This window comes from Staurois parvus, unplaced genomic scaffold, assembly GCF_062004578.1.
Source record: "Staurois parvus isolate SC_StPar_1 unplaced genomic scaffold, SC_StPar_1.0 ptg001435l, whole genome shotgun sequence".
Taxonomy (NCBI): domain Eukaryota; kingdom Metazoa; phylum Chordata; class Amphibia; order Anura; family Ranidae; genus Staurois; species Staurois parvus.
The window spans coordinates 343,740-350,788 of record NW_028319231.1 but is presented as its reverse complement, the minus strand read 5'-3'; the positions used below and the strand labels follow the sequence as shown (position 1 = coordinate 350,788).

The window sequence follows — 7,049 nt, the reverse complement described above, 5'->3', positions numbered from 1 at the left end:
CTATCAGTGTCAGTCAGTGCTGCCTATCAGTGCGCATCAGTGCCGCCTATCAGTGCCGGTCAGTGCTGCCTATCAGTGCCAGTCAGTGCCCCCTAACAGTGACAGTCAATGCCGCCTATCAGTGCCAGTCAGTGCCACCTATCAGTGCCCCCTATCAGTGCCATATATGAGTGCTGCTTCTCAGTGCACATTGGTGATGCCCATCAATGCCCATCAGTGCCAGCTACCAGTGCCTCCTCATCAGTGCCACCTATCAGTGCCCATCAGTGCAGCCTATCAGTGCCCATCACTGGAGCCTCATTAGCGCACATTAGTGAAGGAGAAAAATCACTTATTTACAAAATTTTATAACAGAAACTAAGCTTTTTTTTCAAAATGTTCAGTTGTTTTTGGTTTGTTTAGCAAAAAATAAAAAAACACCAAAAGAAAGCTCTGTCTCAAAAAAATGATAAAAAGTTCATATGAGTACAGTGTTGCATGACTGCGCAATTGTCATTCAAAGTGTGACAGCGCTTAAAGCTGAAAATTGGCCTGGACAGGAAGGGGGTATAAGTGCCCTGTAGGCGAGGGGTTAAACATGGTCTATAATTTGCCCCTAGGTAAACTCCTTTCACAATGGTGGACAAAGGTAAGGACGTTTATAATGCATTTATATACAGTAAGCCCCAATTATAGGCTTTATCATGTGTGATTGGAACACAAGCTGGGGGCCTTCAGTCTGAATATGGCACTTAATGGACTTCCAGTGGAGACAGGACTACTGTGAGGCTCAACTTTCTACTTGAACAAAGTGATGTCCTCGGTCTGTGCCGGGTACTCTAGGGAAGGGGTTTCTTTTTTGTGCTCAGCCAGAACTAAGCTGGCTAGGATAGTTAGATAAATACACAGAGAAGTAGAAAGCATTTCACATCCCCGAAGCCGGAAATCAGATGTATATTCACTGCCACTGAGGAATATAACACTTGAACATTTTCATCTATCTCTATTCATACATAAAACAAGCCCTCCTGCCCTTGCATGGCCTGTTATGGTTCTAGTAGTGCTTTTGATTATGCCGTGTTTTCCAGATGATTTAAATTTTACTTGTAGACCGATTAAAATAGAGACATTAAAAAAAATTAAAAATGTCTTTTCTTACAGAACTTCCTTCAGGAAAAAGAAACTTACATCAGCTTGCAAAGGGAATGAATATGGAACATTACCTGACTTCAAAATTGACTCTAAGGGATATCCTGAGTATTGGCTTAGAGAATATACATGACAAAACATCTACAACTACAGAGGATCTTCCCTGGAATTACTTAAGAAAACTCATGGCACTAAATAGGACTGCAAGAGACATTCTTGTTGAGAAAGATCAGTCTACTGATGTAAATGTAAATGAAAATTGTGATAATGATGACAAATCAATGAATGCTTCTTTGGTTCCAGGTGATAATCCATCTGCCTCCATTAACCCCCTGGATGTCCTGTGTCTTCTCCTGCATTGCTCAGACAGTTTTCTGCAACAAGAGATTGTAACCAAATTGTCCATGTGTCAGTTTGCTGCCCCTCTGCTGCTCCCTTCTGGTGACGGGTCTCACTGCACCCTCATGCTTTGGGCAATGAGAGACATAGTGAAGAAGTGGAGACCTCAGTCATTAGCGGACAGTAAAGGGTTCAGAGAAGAAAATGTGGTCAATACTTCCATGCCAATCTTCTCATTTGTCAGACTTGGAAAAAACAAATTATCCAAATCCAAAATCCTGAACCAAGTTCTTAATCCACGTCAGCTACATAATAACTTCTTCATACATGACAATATGGAGGGAGGAAACATTAAGAGGGAAATATCTGATGGACTGGTAGAAGTTTCCTGGTATTTTCCCTGTGGTAAGTCTGATGTTTTCCCAGAACCCATCGCAGTGACCAACCTACGAGGAGACTTGGAGACCAACAGGGACCAGTTCATGTTTCTGACAAGAATTTCATCAGCTGTGTTTATATTCATTGAGCATATTTCTGAGAGAGAATTCAGATTGCTATCATCCTGCCCTACCACTGACACCCAGTATTACTTCATTGTTACTCCCAGTCCTGGCAAAACTGTGAACACACAGAAACTGAAGACCCTTGAAAACCTAATGCCAGTGCTAAAGATGAACAAATCAAATGTGATAATACATGCAGGCACAGTGAATGAGGCAGCCTTTGTAAAAAAATTACAAAGTAGTATTGTTTGTTTCTTAAAGAGTAAGCCACAAGTAAATAATATGAGAGACCTTGAGAAAGAAATTCATGGATTGGACATCCAAGTGGATGAGAGAGTTCCTGAATGTCAGAAGGCCAGGAAACTTGCCAGGAAAATTACGGAAGAAATAACAAACGTGTCTGAGTATAAGAACATCACTATGAAGTTACAGGGAGATCTCTGGAGACAGCTATCTAATGTGGAAAAGGAACTTTGCAGAATGACAAAGCAAGGTGGTAAAGACACTCAACATTATCAAGATGAACTGATGAAGAAATGTATTTCACTGCGTGAGGAACAATATAACCAAGATCTGCCCAATGGTTTGATGCTCTTTATTGATGCAATCACTGATTTGTCTGAGATTGAGAAACAATATTTTCTGAAATGGATGAAATTTGAACTTGATTCAATTGCTAGAAATCATCTTTCTAATCTTCAAACTTATTACAAAGAAAAATGTAACAATATCTTAATCAATAAGGAAGAACTCAGACAGATAGACCAGAAAATCTCTGACAGTTCTTTAGGAATTGAACATTTCCTACGTGAGATGGGACAGTTTTATGAAGCTGAATGTTCCATGGCTAAAGAAAACAAAATACATAAAAGCCAAAGACAATTTGCTGGACTGCCAGGAATTGCTGCCGATCTCTTGTTGAATGGTTTCCCATTGGAGCTAATAGATGGAGATGCCTCCAACATTCCCCTACGGTGGATAACTGATGTTCTACAGGAGCTGGACACCAAAACAGGGGGAAAATGCAGAATGAGAGTAATCACGGTGCTGGGAGTGCAGAGTACAGGAAAATCCACTCTTCTCAACACCATGTTTGGTCTGCAGTTCCCAGTGGCCAGTGGAAGATGCACACGAGGAGCCTTCATGACTCTTCTTAATGTGAAAGAGAACTTCCAGAAGGAGCTGCGCTGTGACTTCATCCTGGTGATTGACACTGAGGGGCTGAAAGCTCCAGAGTTGGCTTCCTTGGAGGGCAGTTATGAACATGACAATGAACTGGCCACACTAGTGGTTGGGTTGAGTGATATCACTATAATCAATATGTCAATGGAGAATACAACAGAAATGAAGGATATCTTACAGATTATAGTTCATGCTTTTCTTAGAATGAAAGAAATAGGAAAGAGACCCAACTGCCAGTTTGTACATCAGAATGTGAGTGATGTGTCTGCTCATGACAAGAACATGAGAGACAGGAAGAAACTTCTGGAACATCTGAATGAAATGACAAAAGTAGCTGCAGAGATGGAAAGGAAAAGTGAGATCAAAATTTTCAGTGATGTGATGGATTACAATCTGGAAAAAGACAATTGGTACATTCCTGGACTCTGGCTTGGGGTCCCACCAATGGCTCCAGTAAATTCTGGGTACAGTGAGCATGTAAATGAATTGAAAAAATACTTATTAGGATTCATGTCAAGCAATGACTCGCTGCACAATCCTGTAAATATTCCTGAATTTTTAACATGGATAGAAAGTTTATGGAGCGCTGTCAAACATGAGAAATTCATCTTCAGTTTCAAAAACAGCCTGGTGGCAGAAGCCTATAATAAACTGTGTATACAATTCTCACAGTGGGAATGGGATTTCCAAAAAGCCGTCCATGATTGGATGATCCAGACGGAGACAGACATTAGGAATCAGTCAGAAAAAAATTTAAATGAGGAACTGCGCTCAAGATTTACACAGCAACTCAACAGTTTGTTAAATAATGAAAAAAACAAGATGTCAGAATTGCTAGAATGCTATTTTGAAAATAAAAATGAAAAGGTTCATCTTGTAGAACGTTACAAACAAGATTTTGTTTTGAGCATAGATTCCCTGGGAAAAGAAGTACAAAGAAATGCTCTTATAAAGTGTGATGAGGCTGTTTCTATCCGGAAAGGAAAATTTAAGATTCAGGAGATGCAGAGCAGTTATCAGAAATCAATTGAAGTTAAAATCACTGATCTCCTTGAGAGGTGTCGAGAGAAAAAGCAGAAGCTGAGTGATGAAGATCTACATCAGGAATTTGAGTGGATGTGGGAAAGGACACTGGATGGTCTACAGATAGAGAAATTAACAAAACACAATGTCAGCACATCTCTGCTTAACCACTTGCAAAATGACATGGGTAGCAAAGGATCAGCTGTAAATCAAGAATTAATGAAAATAAAAAATGTAAACTTTGGTGTACAAGCTAATTTCACAATGCATGACAAATATATTGAGACTGGATATATTGCATGGGCCTTAAATAAACTCTGGTCAGGAAAAAATGAGCCTTATGACAAGTTAAAAGAATTTGCTGACTCTCTAATAGGACAGTGTGACACCTATGTCCGAGAGAGGGTGGACCTCATGGAGGATTATAATGACACCTACTGCCAGGGATTACTCCACATGATCAATGAAGAGCTTTCCCAACAGAGAAAAAGTCTTCATTACTCTTTAGATTTTGAGTTGGGTATCAAGCAGCACATTCTTGGAAAAGCATCCAAGGAGTTTCAGAAGATGCATAACAATTTCATTATAGAGAACGATCCAAAACTTTGTCTGGAGAAAGTAAAGCCTCAGTATTTAGAAACATTTGTCAACACATTTCACGAAAAAGACATGAGTCAGACCAAAGCCAAAGAATTTTGTGAGAGATGTCTTAAACCAGCAATAACTGACCATGTTTTTAAGCATCTTGGAAAGGAAATGGTGACCGACATAATAACTTCAGACAAAATGCTTTTCTGCTCCAGAAGCTTTTTTCAAAGTTTTCTAATGAAGGAGCTGCTGAAGGAAATGTCATTTCAGAAATATCACATGTTTATTGAATCGTATAAGAATTATACAGAAGCCTGGATCCTTAGTTACATTGAAAATAAATATGCAAACTCAGAACCATTAAAACCACTCCTGGAAAACATTATCTCTGAATTAAACAGAAAAGTAAGAAATGTTCTTATATTAGAAAAATGTCTTTCAAGTTCATCTATCGCAGATTTTTTGAAAAGCGTGTGTGAGGACCTTAAATGCGATTTAGTGATTTCCCCAAATGAAATACAGGCGGTCACTTTCCAGAACAACGCTGCTGTTGCTCAGTTCTCATCGGACATTGAGCAGTTCCTCAAAAATACAGAAGACCAGATCTTCTCAGAGCTCCAGTATATGAATATAAAATCTTTGCTTTCCAGGTTGACAATAAAGCCTCATGATAGATTGCACAAGCAGGTTGTTGGCTGTGGGGAGCAGTGTCCATTCTGTAAAGTACCCTGTGAAGCTGGAGGTGATGGCCATAAACACTTTGCTAATATCCATAGACCAGAAGGACTGGGAGGATACCGTTGGCTCACAGATAGAACCTTGAGTACTGACATATGCACAACAGCAGTTGTATCTGATACTCATTTTCAGAATTCAAAAACAGAAGGTCAATGGCACCCATTCAAAGACTATACAAAGTATTATCCAGATTGGGCCATCCAACCAGATGCCAGTCTCACAGCCTCAGTTTACTGGAAATACATTTTTGTGGAGTTTAATGAGCAGTTTGCTGAGAAATATAACGGAAAGCCAGCAAAGCTACCAGATGGCTGGAGGGCTATAACCAAAGAAAAAGCCTTTGATAGCCTAAAGCAAATGTTCAATGACTAAAGCCAAGAAGAAAAGTCCCCAATGTCTTCAACTTCAGGTTCAGATTTTATCTTCAGATTGATTTGCTAACAGACATACCATTGTGATTTAAAGTAGTTGTAAACCACAGACTTGAAATATGAACAAGACATATATAGTGTGTTCTTGTCCCAGTTAGGAGGACTTTCTGTCTGCTGCCTCGTTCTTCTGTTATCAAGATGAATTACTTCTGACAAGTTTTCCTGACACCAAGAGATAAAATGTGGGCTGGAGAGGGATCTCAGCACACCACCTGTGATTGAGCTCACTGAGCTCTGCTTTCTGGACTTTCAACAGATGTAGAGAAGAGAAGACTGCAGATAAACAGGCACAACTTAAGTAGAAGAATGTATTTATTCTCTGTGTATCACCTGAGGCCAGTCACCTCACTGGGTATATGTAAGGGTTTACAACAACTTTATTTCACAACTTTATCCAAATTTTTTTTTTGTTTTTGTTTGGTTTGTTTAAGTGGATTCACACTAGCACATCTGTTATGAAAGCCATGTGCTGGGGAGCCATTTTTGTATGTTTAACCGTTTCAATACCGTGCAATTTTACACCTTCCTGTACAGGCCATTTTTCACGTTTCAGCGCTCTCACACTTTGAATGACAATTGCGCGGTCATACAACATTGTACCCAAACTAAAATGTTATAATTTTCTTCACACAACTAGAGCTTTCTTTTGGTGGTATTTAATCACCGCTGGGGGTTTTTATTTTTTGCTAAATTAACAAAAAAAGACCAAAAATTTTGAAAAAAACCCACGTTTTTCTTTGTTTCTGTTATAAAAGTTTACAAATAAATAATTGTTCTTCATAAATTTAGGCCGAGATGTATTCTGCTACATGTCTTTGGTGAAAATAACCCAAATTAGGATGTATTATTTAGTTTGTAGGAAAGTTATAGAGTTCACAAACTATGGTATAGATCTGAAAATTGATCAATCCTGATGTACTGACGGCCAATCTAATTTCTTGAGGTCCAATTATGTCAGAACAGTACAGATATCCCCAAATGACCCCTTTTTGCAGAGTAGACAGTCCGACGTACTTCATAACAGGCATGGCAAGTTTTTTGAATTTGTATTTTTTTTGTCATAATTTTTTTGAAAATTAAAAAATTAAAAAAATTATTTTCACTATTTTTTTTTTTA

At 38.8% G+C, this 7,049-nt stretch overlaps 1 pseudogene; it reads left to right on the top strand.

Moving 5' to 3' along the window:
• Nucleotides 1-1,172: 1,172 nt before the first annotated feature.
• LOC149435982 (up-regulator of cell proliferation pseudogene) lies at nt 1,173-6,716 on the top strand (annotated as a pseudogene).
• Nucleotides 6,717-7,049: the final 333 nt, after the last annotated feature.